The 17500-nt window shown below is 37.9% G+C and overlaps 1 protein-coding gene across 1 annotated transcript in view; it reads right to left on the reverse strand.

Moving 5' to 3' along the window:
• The window catches only part of LOC106869888 (uncharacterized), a 39468-nt gene that overhangs the window by 21109 nt on the left and 859 nt on the right, over positions 1-17500 (reverse strand). The window lies entirely within an intron of this gene.

Genomic DNA, 17500 nt, shown 5'->3' on the forward strand with positions numbered 1-17500 from the left:
ATATACACGCATATATATATATATATATACACGCATATATATATATATATATATACACGCATATATATATATATATATACACGCATATATATATATATATATACACGCATATATATATATATATATACACGCGCATATATATATATATATATACACGCATATATATATATATATATACACGCATATATATATATACACGCATATATATATATATACACGCATATATATATATATATATACACGCATATATATATATATATACACGCATATATATATATATATACACGCATATATATATATATACACGCATATATATATATATACACGCATATATATATATATACACGCATATATATATATATATATATATATATACACGCATATATATATATATATATATATATATATATATTAATATTTATTCTTTTACTTTCTTACTTGTGTCAGTCATTTGACTATGGCTATGGTGGGGCCCCGCCTTTAGTCGAGCAAATCGACCCCAGGACTTTTGTGGATCCCTAACGGTCAGCAGATCCAAGGCTGCCAACTGAGTTTCTGAATGAGACTCTCAATTTAGTAAATTATTGCAATTATTATCAGTTAACGCTGTGAGATAGCAGAATCGATATCACACCGTACAAAATATCTCACAGAATTTCTTCCATCTATTTACGCTGTGAATCCTAATACCAGCAACGTCAACTTTGTCTTTCATCTTTTGAGGAACGATAAAATAAGTACCTAACAAGTACTGAGATCAACGTAATACACTTCTCTTCCATTCAAAATTACTGACCTTGTGCCAAAATTAGAGAGAATTTTAAAGAGCGAGTGAGCTGGAAGAATTGTTAGCACAGTGGACAAAGTGCTTAGCGGCATTTCTTCCGTCATTAGGTCTAGTGTAAAATTCCACCAATGGCGAGTCTGCTTTTCATCCTTTCGGAGTTGAAAAGTAATATTATTTGGGCACTGGGGTCGGTACAATTGACTAGCTCATCCCGGAAAATGTCAGGCCCTTAGGCCTACAATAGAAAGAAATATTATGTCGTTGGATTGGCAGGCGTTAGAACTCGATAGATTACTTTGCAGTATTTGATCTCGTTCTATGGCGGCGAGCTGACAGAAACGTTAGCAAACCGGGTGGAATGCTTAGTGGTATTTCGTCTGTCTTTACGTCCTGAGTTCAAATTCCGCCGGGGTCTGTGTTGGTTTCATCCTTTTGGGGTCGATAGATTGAGTACCAGTTGCGTACTGCGGTCGATATGATCGACTTAATCTCTTTGTTTGTCCTTGTTTGTCCCCTCTGTGTAGCCCCTTGTGGGCAATAAAGAAATAAAAAACGTTAGCAAGCTGGAGGAAATACTTAGCGGTATTTCGCCCGACACTACATCCTAAGTTCAAATTCTGCTGCGGTCAACTTTGCCTTTCATCCTTTCGGGGATCGATGAAATAAGTAACAGTGATACACAGGGTTCGATGTGATCGACTAGTCCCCACCTTCCCATAAATAATTTCAGGCCTTGTGCCTATCGTAGAAAGGATTATTTACTTACATCCTCGAGATCGGTTGGCTCGGTCGACTATAGCATTCCTTTACAAATGCAGAAACCTGAACAGATGTCAGAAGACAGTATTATATCATTAAAACTCAACCCAACAATTATCAACGGAGATCAAGAAATGAAAAGGATTAGAAAATAAATTCAAAATTGCTACGTTGCTAATAAATAAACATATCTAATTAATATTGAATCTACTTAAAAAACCGATGACTTAATAGCAACATTTTTATCTTCAGGAAGGTTAAGTAAATAGACGTATATATTTACCGAAGGAAAGTCTTGTTGACTGAATACAGGTCGTCCTTCCCAAACAGGCTGACAGAGCAAGAGAACATATGTCGCTAAATAGATTTGTTAGTCAAACAAAGTGCCGGTATCTTTGAATCGAAAATGTGAGATATTTCATTCAAAATGTTAAGTTTCCATTCACGAGAAATTGTAAAATGTCAAAAAGGAATTCACAAAACCTCGCAAGTAAAAACAAAATGATACACGAATAAGTGGTTTCTGACCCGAGCTCAAGATTAAAAATTTATAGAATGACATGAAGGTGTGTGACAGACATTTTTTTTCTTTGTAACTTTAAAGGTAAATGGTTTGCAGGTTAGAAATTTTATTCACTGAAAGCTTAACTACACGTCTCACTAAAATATTTATATGCATCCTTTTATGTCGAGCTATAATAAAAACAATTTTTCATTACTTTTTGTAGACTAAATATTATTATTCTTTTACAAGAATAGCGTTGGCAGTGATTTCGAAGTTTTGTCCTGCAGTCCAAAGAAGGCAGGCAGGCTGAAACTTCGAATTCACTGCCAACATTTTACATTATATATATATATATATATAAAATGACCGAAGTAAATAGACACCACATAAAACGGCGTTTTATGTTTATTCTAACTTGTAAAGGTTTATATTTTTTCTTAATTGATTTTTTTATGTTTCAGGTTCTACATGTGACTGTTTAATCATGCTATGTACAAAAGAAGCCTTGTAATTGTAATTATCTGAATTACAGAGGCCGTATTGTGGGTCATTCTGTAGGTGGACATAGTCACCGTAAAATCGCAGAAAACCTTCGGATCCCGCTTTCTGCAGTCAATAGAGTGATTGTGCATATCACCAGAGAGCGTTAGGAGTTCACATCACCTTGCTCAGATCAACCAGGGCCCTCTAACAGGACCCTTCTCTCAGCTAAGAGACGTGTGGAGGATAATCCTAGTAGCAAGGCCTCTGACATAGCAGAGCAAGTTGATGTTAGTCCCAGAACAGCTGTCAGGTATCTCCACAAACTTGGTTACTATGGCAAAGCAGTAAGAAGGAAGACTTCTGAGAGGATTTGGTAGACGGAAACTGAAAGAAGCCCGTCGCATATATAAATATATATGTGTGTGTGTGTGTGTGTGTGTGTGTGTGTGTGTGTGTGTGTGTGTGTGTGTGTGTGTGTGTGTGTGTGTGTGTGTGTGTGTGTGTGTGTGTGTGTGTGTGTGTTTGTCCCCCACCATCGCTTGACAACTAATGGTCTGACAACAAAACACCGATAGAATAATAGGCGAATAAGTACTAGGCTTACAACGAATAAGTCCTGGGATCGATTTGTTCGACTAAAGGCGTTTAGAAGAATAACACAATTTCTCTGTAACACTAGTTATCACTTTACGAATTTCAGAAAAAGGTGAAGAAGCTACTAAACGGCCAGTCAACGAGTTAGAAAGATAAGTCACATCTCCCTAAGTCACACCCTAATTACGCACTGCTGCATTACGTAATTACTTTTAAATACATTATGTCTGAAAATATTGGGTTGTCCGGAAAGTTCGTGCCGATTTTTAAAGGAAAGGAAAAGGTCAATAAATACTTGCCATTACATTTTTAATCAACCAAATATGAATCATTTTGTTGCACAATGCGTCTCCATCTTTCCTTTAACTTGAAAATACCCTCTTCCCAGAATTGAGGTGGTTTCATGGCAAATAAGTCGAAAGGTAAGATACTATAATTCGGTACGAACTTTCCGGACAACCCGATACATTTGATGGGCATGTTTTGAATGTCTTTCTTTATGAATTTGCTTCGTGAAGGTTTACGTGAGTATAATCGCCTTCGACAATTGGAGTTTCAGGGGCGAAATCGAGCCAAATAATGAAACTAGATATCGGATGTTCAAATATCCTATGACTTGCATTAACAATGTAAGGGAAAAGGAATTGTTATACTACTTTAGCTGTACTTATAAAAGTTTTTCTTTGAGATGTTGGTGTGTTGGTGTGTGTGTGTGTGTGTGTGTGTGTGTGTGTGTGTGTGTGTGTGTGTGTGTGTGTGTGTGTGTGTGTGTGTGTGTGTGTGTGTGTGTGTGTGTGTGTGTGTGTGTGTGTGTGTGTGTGTGTGTGTGTGTGTGTGTGTGTGTGTGTGTGTGTGTGTGTGTGTGTGTGTGTGTGTGTGTGTGTGTGTGTGTGTGTGTGTGTGTGTGTGTGTGTGTGTGTGTGTGTGTGTGTGTGTGTGTGTGTGTGTGTGTGTGTGTGTGTGTGTGTGTGTGTGTGTGTGTGTGTGTGTGTGTGTGTGTGTGTGTGTGTGTGTGTGTGTGTGTGTGTGTGTGTGTGTGTGTGTGTGTGTGTGTGTGTGTGTGTGTGTGTGTGTGTGTGTGTGTGTGTGTGTGTGTGTGTGTGTGTGTGTGTGTGTGTGTGTGTGTGTGTGTGTGCGTGCGTGTGTGTGTGTGTGTGTGTGTGTGTGTGTGTGTGTGTGTGTGCGTATAACTTGTGCTTTCGAAATGGTTCTTTGGAGCCTGAATTTGAAAATGCTAGGTGCTCCCCATCGATCACGTACGAAGCTTTCGTGACGTGTCATATCTACACAGAAACAAAATTGATATTTATTTATTTATTCATTCATTTATTTATTTATCATCAATGAACATTTGGCATCACTCTACTCTAGCTTATGGATTCTGACAAATACTGACAATAGATTTCTTTAGAACTGTCAAGAACATTGTACCCCCAACTAAATGTCCGTCGGATTATAAATGAGCAATATTGATTTTACACACACGCATACACACACACACACAACATCAAACCAAAACAAAAAGAGGAAATGCATGGTTGTGGCATTAATGGCTTTCCCAAGAGGATTACTAGCATAGATGAGTTGATATAAACTGATTAGTAAGGCAGCAACAATCGTTTTCTTGAGATTTACAAACACATTCTAGGCTTAGATAACACCTCCTTGATTTAGGTAACACCAGCATGTTGAACCTTAAATATTAATGAAATGTCTTGCATAGTTCTACTCAGTTAACCCATTACCTCCCATAATTCTATTAACTGGAATTGTTTTATGAAACTTTGATTTCTAGCATAAAACAGCCTTAGAAACACGCTGGAATGATCAAAATAACATTTTAAAATAACATTTTAAATAGAAACAAGCGAGATATTGGGTGAAAAATTAACAAATCTCATTTGAATATCAGAGAAATGTTGTTGGCACTCCGTCGCTTACGACGTCGAGGGTTCCAGTTAATCCGATCAACGGAACGGCCTGCTCGTGAAATTAACGTGCAAGTGGCTGAGCACTCCACAGACACGTGTACTCTTAACGTAGTTCTCGGGGATATTCAGCGTGACAAGGCTGACCCTTTGAATTACAGGTACAACAGAAACAGGAAGTAAAAGTGAGAGAAAGAGTACAGTTCGCCACCATCCCCTGCCGGAGCGTCGTGGAGCTTTTGGTGTTTTCGCTCAATTAACACTCACAACGCCCGGTCTGGGAATCGAAACCGCGATCCTATGACCGCGAGTCTGCTGCCCTAACCACTGGGCCATTGCTCCTCCACATCAAAGAAATATACCTAGTAGATATAGCAAAAAGGTTAGATATGTGTAAATATTGACAGATAATTACGAAATTTGTAATTTTTAAGTGAATCTCATATGAGATCACTGGTAGGTAACAGGTTATGCACTGAAATTTTACAACACCATCTACCACGACGACTGACATATATTTTGCTTCGTTCCGTTGGTATTTAATAGAAATAATAATTGAAATACTTTTGTATGTTGAAGATTTCTATTTCCATGGATTGAAGAATCTCAACTAGCCAAGTCGATAGAAATTTGACGTTGTGGCACTGCGTCGTTTACGACGACGAGGGTTCCAGTTGATCCGATCAAACGGAACAGCCTGCTCTTACAATTAGCGTGCAAGTGGCTGAGCACCCCACAGACACGTGTACTCTTAACGTAATTTCTCGGGGAGATTCAGCGTGATAAAGAGTATGACATGGCTGGCCCTTTGAAATACAGGTACGACAGAAATAGGAAGAGTGAGAGAAAGTTGTGTTGAAAGTGCGCCACCACCCCTGCGAGAGCCTCGTGGAGCTTTATAAGTTTTCGCTCAATAAACACTCGCAACGCTCGGTCTGGGAATCGAAACCGCGATCCTACGACCGTTCATCCGCTGCCCTAACCACTGGGCCATTGCGCCTCCACAGAAACTCGACGTACTGACTCGGCGGTTCAATGGTTTTATTCTTTTATTTTTACAACGTTATATTAATGAACAATGTAATATTTACTCTCAGATGGTTAAATGTCCATGACTGTAAAATAGATACCGCGAGGCATATAGATTTCATCACTAAATAGCTGAAGTACTACGATTAGTTATTGATTATATTATTTCTAATCCATTTGCAAACTTCCCAGAACCAGTCGGTGAAATCTTGTAACTTTAGAGTCGTCTAGGACTTTTTTCGGTAATATTTGTAATTATATTCAATTTCTGATTTGCAAAATGCATTTGTTTGAAATATAGTTCTTTGATGACGCTCTTAATCAACAAGCAGCTTCTCTCTGCAAATAATGGCAAAATATCCAGTGTAATACGATATTGGTTACATATTTAACTCATTTTCAAGTATTCTCTTACCCTTTTTTGAGGCGCTAACAAGTGATTTGAGTGTAACTGACCTTGTTGACAGCAGTTCTGCATGAGACTTTGAAGTCTATCAAGCAAGATAGATAATCCCGATTAATCATGAAAATATTTCTGATTAATTTAAATCATGAGTCTTAGGTTTCTCCAACTATGGTCAGTTAGCCTCTATGTTCAATATCTCAACTCACTTCTACTCGAAAATCTTAAAGAAATATAAGTTATGTGCAGTATCATTCAACTGGTATTCTCGCTGTAGTTTCCTTACAATTTCCAAAAATAGACAAATTTAGATGATGCAGATGAAGCTAAATTGAAACGTCGTCTTGATTTTATTATTTCTATAGATGGTTCTCTCCAGCATTTTCGATGTATCAATAGAGTTTATATCCGACCTAAATACTGGTTAAGTTTTTCGAATTTTAACATCAGACAACTCGCAAGAGACAGGTTTATTTACGCAAAATTTGTATAATTCTATTTTTACAATTTTCGTTGCTCTTTGTTCGCCTTGAGAATCGATATTTATTTCTTCTTATCTCTTCCTTTCCATCACTTCACTTCCTTTTCGCTCATTATGCGATGACTGGCTGCGAAGGACTGTATGAAAATGGCAGTCTTTATCAGTCATCGCAGCTGAATCTCAAGTCGTTACGTGACCGCAAATCTCTATCCACAATCCAAGAAACGGAACAACTCATACGTAAGATGATGTAATCCTACATCCACCTCTAACCAAACAAAAAATAAAAGTGATGGCCAGGAATGGAATGCTTTCGCTTCCAGATTTTCTCGGTTAGTGTTAACATGGCTGTGCGCTTGCGACCATACGGTTCCTGGTTATCAAACAACGCTCATTGAGAAAGTGTCTTCTACTATAGGGCCGTGTCAACCAACGACATGTAAGTAACTTTGTTAGGCGGAAATTGTCTGGAAGTCCATCGTGTGTATGTATGCATGTGTGTGTGTGTGTGTGTGTGTGTGTGTGTGCCTTTGCATTTGTCTCCACTACCGCTTGACACCAGGTGTTGGTTTGTTTAAATCTCTGTGACTTTATGGTTCAGTAATAAGGTCGATAGAATTAGCATTGGTGTCGATTTTCTCGAATAAATAGTTGAAAGTGATGCCCCAGCATGATCACAGACCAATGACTAAAACAAGTAAAAGATAAAAGAAAAGACAAGAAATAGGACTAGCCAAAATCGACGACGATAACAACGACGTCCGCAGATTATTCTCCTTTTTGAAAATAATTGTTTTAAACAGACAGCTATATCATTTGCAAATAAATTCTTTTTTACTCTAGGCACAAATCCCGAGACTTTAGGGGACGGGACAGTCGATTAGATCGACTCCAGCACGCAACTGGTACTTAATTTATCGACCCCGGAAGGATGAAAGGCAAAGTCGATCTCGGCGGAATTTGAACTCACAACGTAAAGACAGACGAAATACGGCTAAGCATTTCGCCCGGCGTGCAAACGTTTATGCCAGTTCACCGCTTGCATTTGCAAATAAGTTATGGTAAGTATTGGTATTATTACAGTCTTTGAACTATGTAGCTAACAGTTTCAATAAGGAAACATAAATTGATTTAGTGCCATGAGGAATCTAAGGAATGACATAACGAAAACACTTTTAAAATATAACTTTTGAAATTTGTTTTAAATCGCATATAAGTCAGTGACTTGCATTTCTTTCTAGGTTTACGACAGATGGATTAATGTCTGAAATCTTACTATAGTAGCAAGAAATGTTTTACCAATTTGACGAATCCCAGCAATTTTATGAGATAGTCAGACTTTTTTCTTTACGTTATTAAGAGATAGTATTTATGGCTCGCTATGGAGTAGATTTAGCAAGATAAATTCAAATGTATATATGTATGCATACCACATTTTAGTTATTATCTATGTCTGTGTGTAACTAAATGTGAGCATACTTGTTTATGCAATTAGATGTGCGCATATAGATTGTGCATATGTGTGCATGCATGACGATTGGCTGATTACGAATGGGTTTAGCATATGCGAGTGACTCTGCATAAGCGTGTGGGAATATACAAGTTAGTCTGTATCCTAATACGTATATAAGAGAATATATTAGTATGTTCATAAGTATATATGTGAATTTTCAGTCAAAGAGTAATTCTTTCAGGCGGAGAGGATTGTTCTCGATATATTTCAAAATATGAACAAAGTTTCACAATTTATTGGTGCAGCAATAGTTGTCCGTTTAAGAAGATCGCTTTACACCCATTTGCTTTCGGCTTCAGTCCCACTGCGCAGCGTTTTGGGCAGATATCTTCCACTATAGCCTCGGGTCAACGACAACTTTCTGAGTGAACTTGGTAGGTAGAAACTGTATGGAATCCTGTCACATATATATTTGTATGAGTGAGTGAGTGTTTCTATGTATCTATAAGAGTCTTTGTTTATGTCTCCACGCTGCTTGACAATCGGTGTTAGCTTAAGTCCTCGTGACTTAGCAGTTCGCGAATAAGACATTCGATGGAATAAGCACCAGACTTGACCAAAAATACGAAATAAGAACTAGGGTCGATCAAATCGATGACTGAACCAATTACAAATCTAAAAATATTCTTTTCTATTATAAGCATAATTTGGGGGAGGGGATATTCGATTACAGTAGCCCCAATACTAATCTGGTATTTAATCTATCGACCCCGAAAGGTTGAAAGGCAATGTCGACCTCGGCGGAATTTGAACTCAGAACGTAAAGACAGACGAAATACTGCTATGCATTTCGCCCGGCGTGCTAACGTTCTTGCCAGATCGCTGCCTTACAGCTCTAAAAATATAGAAAAAGGTAGATGTAAACTTATCGTAGATTTAAGAATCAATCTCAGATAATGCAGCATTTGGGTGAATCCTACAATAAACTGAATATAGTAATCCCGAACGTTGTACCGAGATTCGGGCAAGTAATAATTAACTGTCAAATAGTATATCTCACTTGGTTGCAAACATAAATCGTAGTAATTTTACAGGTCGGGTTATGGGTTAATATTGCAGACAATTGGGGGTTCTATAGAAATAGTGTGTAAATTGAAAAGCTAGCAAAGTAAAATTCAATAACCAAAGTAATAAGCAGCACAGATGTCAAACTGCTGTTACTTTTAACATATATGGTTAGATATGTCTTTCGGTAGTTCAAGGTTGAAAGGTAACCTGTACATTCACACAGGAGGCTGCGTGAGTACACAGGTAAATTAATGATTTCACTGCATGATTATGCAGAATAACAAAGTCGTATTGGTGCATGTATACATACACAAACATATATATATAAATATATATATCTATATATATATATATATATATATATATATATATAAAGTATATACATGGGTATACGTACGTATGCAAGCATACGCATATATGTACACACACATACGTATATAGTGACTGTACGCATGTATGCATGCATATACAGGTATATATGTCCACACAGACACACAAACACACACACACATATATATACACATACATACACACACATGCATATATATATACACACATATATATATATATATATATATGAGTATAAATAAATACAAAAAAGGGGTTTTGTATGATCGTGTATAGAGGAATATATTATTTTATTTAAAAGAGTTCCAACTCTCTGTTTTATTTATATTCTTGTAAAATTAATGTGGGATATAGAATATGGAATATATATATAATATAAAAATGGATGGTACATTGAAATGAAGTATCGAATGTCTTATTGAATATATGAAATATTGAGTATTCAATATAAAGGATTAAATATATAAAGGCGAATACGTATTTTCTATACCTTGTGGTATTTCATCATGGCCGGTATATATATATATATATATATATATATATATATATATATATATTTATTTATTTATTTATATATATATATACATATATATACATACACATATATATATATATATACGCCTGTATACTCAGATACATAAAAGTACATTTAATATGCGCGTGTGTGTGTATCTGCAATTGTAGCCATGCTAGTGGAACCCTCGTCGCGCGTCTTAGTTGATAATCATATCAACCAGATTACATATTGCAGTCAGGTAATTAATTATTTTATAAATCAGTATTTCACGAAACGCTAATTCAAACACAGACGGAGAGACGCAAATAAAGAAACATACTTATGTACATATGCATTCATTGTACTAAAATAAGTCAATGGAAGTATAAATCTGACTCAGAAAGCTAGAATTAGGCTTTCACGGTGGGGGAAGTGAACGTTGCTTTCCTCAGAGTGAGAGAGAGTATAAACTGAATTAAACAACAGCTCAGTTTTATGTATGAAACCTAAAAGTCATTATTAAGGAAATACGTTTACGAACGTTTCGATACATTGCCTATGATTAGCTCTTAACATAAGATTTTATTTTAGATTAACATAATAATAGAATCATATATACATACATATGCTCACACACACTAACACATATCCATGCACATACATATATGCACACATACACACGTGCACACACATGCATACCTACACAGACACTTACGTATGCATACACACACATGCATATATACACACACACTTACGTGCACACATTTACACGCACACATATGTATACACATGTACGCGCACTCACACATATACGCGCGCACGTGAACACACACATGTGGGCGCAGGTAAATTCCGATACATTAAGAATGCATGGATGAATAGATATTTCGTAGATATTTCTAGAATGCCTATTTATTTATATTTATGCTTCTAACTGAAAGCGATGGTGTAGTGTATGTTAGCGTGTGCGAGTGTGTGTGTGTTAGCGTGTGTGTGCGTGTTAGCAGTATACGGTAACTAGTTCAATGATTGTGCGTTCGAATAGGCAGCAAGCGTTTCGATATGTATCTGAGCGGAACCCATTATCCTCCACAGCTCAATTCATTTCAAAGCTAAGATTAGATAGATATTCTGGGAGTATAAACAAGATTTCTGTTGTTTCAATAATGGCTGCAACTGAAAACTGAACCATGCGCTAGAATATGGTAGAATGAGAACCTATTGTTAAACAATTAAATTTTCACACGCAAACTCATACATACATACATACATATATACATACATGCATGCATACATACATACATATTCTTTTATTCTTTCATTTGGTTCAGTCATTTGACTGCGGCCATGCTGGAGCAGCGCTTTTAGATAAACAAATCGATCCCCAGGACATTCTTTGTAACCATGGTCCTTATTCTATCGTTCTCTTTTGCCGAACCGCTAAGTTACTGGGACGTAAACACACCAACATCGGTTGTCAAGCGATGGTGGGGGGACAAACACACACACACACAAACATACACACACATATACGACAGGTTTCTTTCAGTTTCCGTCTACAAATTCACTCACAAGGCTTTGGTCGGCCCGAGGTTATAGTAGAAGACACTTGCCCAAGGTGCCACGCAGTGGGACTGAACCCGGAACCTGTGTGCTACTTAGCACACAGCCACTCTTATACCACACAGATACTCCTGCGCCCCTCTCTCTCTCTCTCTCCCTCTCTGTATATATATATATATATATATATATATATATATATATATATACACACACATACAAACTGATATGAATACATGTATATGTATACACGCACATACAAATACACACACGTGTGTCAGTCTATGTGCTTGTGTGTATGTTTGCGCGCGTGTGTATGCCCGTTTCATTTCAGTTCTTATTTAGACATTAAAGCACCATTTTAACAGGGCATTTAGGCGTATATTTTGTAAACGATATATTCCCGGCAGCCATTGAAAATTATGGAGCTATTACATTGTTTAATTACAGACCAATGCATGACATTGATATCCAGCCTGAATATCTTAAGATCAATATCAGCAACAGTGGCGGCTCGTGTAAAGGAACTGCAGCACCCCCTATTTCCACTCGATAGTATTGATAATGTAATGAGTCCTTTTTTTCTTTAATTTTTTTTCTTTATATTTGTACATTATATAATCCTTAAGCTTAATGTCAGTAGCCATCCCCTTGTTTATGAAAAAAATGCAAAAATCCTTGAATAGAACTATACACTTCACAGTTCAAGCGACGCAGTGTTTGGCTGTTGTACACATGCTCATATGTCCGAGATAGGAAGCTTCACACTGGGGAAAGAGTGTACTGCGTGAATGACAGTGCCGTGTGAAAAGTAGTGGTTCTTTTCTACTCCGCGTGTAGAAGTAGATTACTAACCTGCTTCCAGCTTCAGTGTTGCTGCCAGGATTTGAAAAATAGTGCACCCCCACACACCTTATTTTGTGACTTAGGGGTTTCTTGAAAAACAAGGGGAAATTTGCGGCGGTATTCAGTGAACAAATTAAACACTCTACCTGGCAGTGGCTAAAACGCGAAATATCAAGTTTATGTATAAATCTTTTTATATGTTTGTTTCCTTTTATACAATATCAAAACAACGGCCCAAACATTTTCCAAAGCAGCACCTCCACTAATTTTATCTACGAGCCGCCACTGATCAGCAAACGCCATGAAAAAATAAAGGAGATATAACGGGATAGAGTTTTGGCATCGTATGCTAGCAAATATTGGAACGCCGGCTACAAAAAGGGGAAAATGTCCCAACAAGAAAAAAGAAAGACTGTAATGTTGATACACTGGATGACATGGTGAAATCGAAACAAAATTGCTGAATCAGCTAAGGGAAATATTAGTGTTTGATATGCGTAGGACTTTCGAAATGTCAGATTAAAAATAGATTCAAGAGGGACAATTATTACATTTTACTCCCTGTTTAAACTGATTTTGAAATTCAGAGTTACCTTTCTTTATCTGTTTACTCACACGCTAATCATACCGCTGTATGTGTGTGTACACGTTTATTAAAAACGAAAATATACGTACACCATAGGCGCAGTCATGGTTAAGAAGCCCTCTTTGCAATCACCTGGCTTCCAGTTCTGTCTCACTGCGCGGCACATTGGGCAAGTGTCTTCTCTTATAGCCGCGATCCAATTAATGTTCTGTGAATGATTTGGCAGACGGAAACTGTGTAAGCCACTCTTCTTTCACCCCACTCTCTCTCACATATATGCGTGTGTGTGTGTTTCTATATATATCATTCTGTAAGTGTGATTTTGTCACTATGTATCTCAATCATTTGATAGCAGGTGCTAGTTTGTTTATGTCCCTGTTATCTAACGGCTCAGTATCAGACTCGAAAAAAAACCCCAGAAAAACTGGAATCGATTTATTCCACTAAAACCCTTCAAGTATGTGCTACAGCATGGCCGCGGTCTAAAGACTGAAACGAGCTAAAGACAACGGATAAATATACATTGTATCACAACCATTGTGTATCGAAAGTGATATTGATGGAACATTAATCCATAAAAGGAAATTATCAAAGATGCTAGAGGAACATTGCTATTAGTAGGGAAGAGGATCAACTGAGGTTATAGAATGTTCATGCCATGCCGAGGTGATGAGAAATTTTAAAACGGAAATCAAAGCAGAATTCATGCGAAACGAATTCGGCCACATGTAAGAGGCCTCTAACATTTAGTTCAAGTAGGGCGGCGAGTTGGAAGAAGCATTAGCACGTCGGGCGAAATGCTTAGCGGCATTTCGTCTGTCTTTATGTTCTGAGTTCAAATTCTGCCGAGGTCGACTTTGCCTTTGATCCTTTAGGAGCTCGATAAATTAAGTACCAGTTGCATACTGGCTCGATCTAATCGACTGTCCCCCCTCCCCAAAAATTTCGGTCTTGTGCCTAGAGTAGAAAAATAAAAAGACAAGAATTGTTTGCATACCAGACAAATGTTCAGCAGCATTTCATCGTTCTTTACTGAACTTCTGAGTTCAAATTCCACCGAGGTCGAGTTTGCCATTCATCCTTTAGGGTTCGCAAAATTTGAAACCAATATTTAGCGTAAGTATTGGATGGCAAATCTGTAATTATAGCCTGTTTTGTTCTAGGTTTATTTCCTGCGAGGGTCGATTATTAACTGTCAGTATTCCGAGACTGATAAATATGAGAGATCATGTTAGTCAACTAACCACTCATTAAAAATGTTAGGCCTTTTATCCAAGTTGGGATATATATAAAGCGTTCAGATCCCTGTGATATCCGAGTCAGTGAACGTAAATAAGGCCACAAAATATATATATATATATATAGTACTTCATGTGACAAAATAATTTAAATATTTGCTTATTAACTTAAAATGCATGACTTGCATAAATTGACACCATAATTTATGAAATGGAATGCTATGTATGTCAACAAAGATCTCGTTCTGTTCAAAATTTCTAATAGAAACAATGAAACCAAAAACATTGCATCAATTGTTTATTTGAATTTTCCCGTGACAATCTCTCCACCTCTCCTACCCCTGGATGCTCCAAGGACTAACTTCTGGGCTGGTAAAAAATAACCGTTTCATATATTGATATATGGCCTGAAATTATAGGAGAGGCGGCTAGCGGATTGCATCGACCTCAGTGCTCTACTAGCACATATTCTATCGACCTCGAAAATATGAAAGGTAAAACCGACCTGGGCGGAAATTGAACTCAGAACGTAGAGACGGACGAAATGTCGCTCAGCTGCCAACTCTTTTGCCCAGCGTGTTAACAGTTCTGCCAGCTTGTCACCATAATGATTATTTCATTTTTTGCCCGAAGGGCAGCTTGGGGGAGGTGGGGATGAGTTGATTACATCGACCCCAGTGTTCAACTGGTACTTAATTTATCGATCCCGAATGGATGAAAGGCAAAGTCGACCTCGGCGGAATTAGAACTCAGAAATTATCGACGACTTAGAATTAGAATTCAGAAATTATCTACTCTAGGCACAAGGCCTGAAATTTGGGGGGAGGGGGGCCAGTCGATTAGATCGGCCCAGTACGCAACTGGTACTTAATCTATCGTACCCTAAATGATGAACGGCAAAGTCGACCTTGGCAGAATTTGAACTCGGAACTTATTGACGACTTGTCGCCTTAATAATAATAACCTTTACTGTTATAAGCTCAAGGCCTGGAATTTTGTGGGAGGAAACTAGTCTAATACATCGACTGCAGTTCTCAACTAATACTTATTTTATCGACTAGTAAAGGATGTATGGCAAAGTCGACCTGGACAGAATTTGAACTCAGATGGTGAAGCGGACGAAATGCCTCTTAACATTTTTGTCTGGTCTGGTTACGATTCTGACAGCTTTCTCAGTTGATAAAATAATGCCCAATATATATTTTTTTTACTAAGGCATAAAGTTCGAAATTTCTGGAGATGGAGGGGGGGGGCATTCGATTAGATCGATCCAGTACGCAACTGGTACTTAATCTATCGACCTCGAAAGGATGAACAGCAAAGTCGACCTCGGTGGAATTTGAACTCAAAACGTAAAGCCAGAAGAAATACCTTTTAGTATTTCGCCCGGCGTGCTAACGTTTCTGCCAGCTCGTCACCTTAAATAATGTCTAATATTGCTACTCTACAAATTTTTGGCCCCAGTTCAACTTGAGAGTGTTTTATAAGCTAAAATGCCATCCTGGGGTACTGTCTTGAAGAATGAAGTTGAACAAATCGACCGCAGTATTTATTATTTTCTTTTTTATCTCGTACGTGTTATATAGGTGTCTTTTAGATGAAATGTTTAGTTGCGAGTGTCACGCAGTAGGACTGAACCCAAGACCAGATGGTTGGGCAGCAAAGACATTTATTTATTAATTCTTTTCTTTCTGTTTCCTCTGCTTCCGTCACCATTCACTAGTATGTATGCGTGCGTGTTAACGAATCATATCCGATATTTACATAAAACGAGAACAACAAAATCCCATTTCTCACACGCTTTCGTTTATCAGCACAGAACAAACGAAGTGATGACGCAGCAAAATTCAAGAGGAATAACTCCTGTTGGTAAAGTTAGGAAAATACCTTAAGTTACGTAAAAAAAAAAGTTATTATTAAATATCAGTATCTAAATAGCAATTATAAACTTTTACAGCATTCGGTTAAGCAGCGATACAATTATCTCATGCTTGTTTTCAGCATACAATAATACGAATAGGGTAGAGTCACGTGAGTTCAGGATCTTCGATCTGTATATTGAAACAATCTCATGTTAATCGAAGTTTTTCAGTTCGCTGCGTTTACTTACGTTAGATAGTAACGACTCCGATACAAGGAAACAGCTGAATAAGAGGGTTTCTTGTTTATATAAGTAAATGCACGTGGCCTAGTGGTTAAGACGCTGTACTCACGTTCGCAAGATCGCAGTTTCCATACCAGGACCGGGCGGTGCGTTGTATTCTTAAGCAAAACACTTCATCTCACGTTGCTCCAGGCCACCCAGCCACAAATAAAGAACCCTGTGTCGGATTGGCGTTCCGTTCAAGGGGAACATTGTGATCTCGGTCACTAAACGCCTTGGAAACCCGGGTATATGGCCCTGCAAGTCCTTAGACTGGCGACAGTAAAGTAAAATTTATAAAAGCGCCAGTTCAACCCTGAGACAGCCAAACGCTGATCAACAGCGTTCCAGACATGACTGTCACGTACAAATGAGCAACTAGGCTCATAGTGAGCGAGCGTGTGTGTGTGTGTGTGTGTGTGTGTGTGTGTGTGTGTGTGTGTGTGTGTGTGTGTGTGTGCGCACATGGTTCTGGGTTCAGTCCTACTGCGTGGCACCTTGGGCAAGTGTCTTCTACTATAGCCTAGGGCTGCCCAAGGCCTTCTGAGTCAATTTGGTTGTCGGAAACTGAAAGAAACTCGTCGTATGTATACATATGTATGTATGTGTGTGTGCATCTAAGTATATCTGTGTGTGTGTGTGTGTGTGTGTGTGTGTGTGTGTGTGTGTGTGTGTCCCCGTGACATAACGACTAGGCCTAAGAGTCCGATAGAATAAGTACCAGGCTTTAAAAAAAAGTCCTAGGGTCGATTCGTTCGAATATAAAACAAACCGTCAAGGCGCAGTCTAATGA

This window comes from Octopus bimaculoides, chromosome 3, assembly GCF_046866305.1.
Source record: "Octopus bimaculoides isolate indiv1 chromosome 3, ASM4686630v1, whole genome shotgun sequence".
In the NCBI taxonomy this organism is placed as follows: domain Eukaryota; kingdom Metazoa; phylum Mollusca; class Cephalopoda; order Octopoda; family Octopodidae; genus Octopus; species Octopus bimaculoides.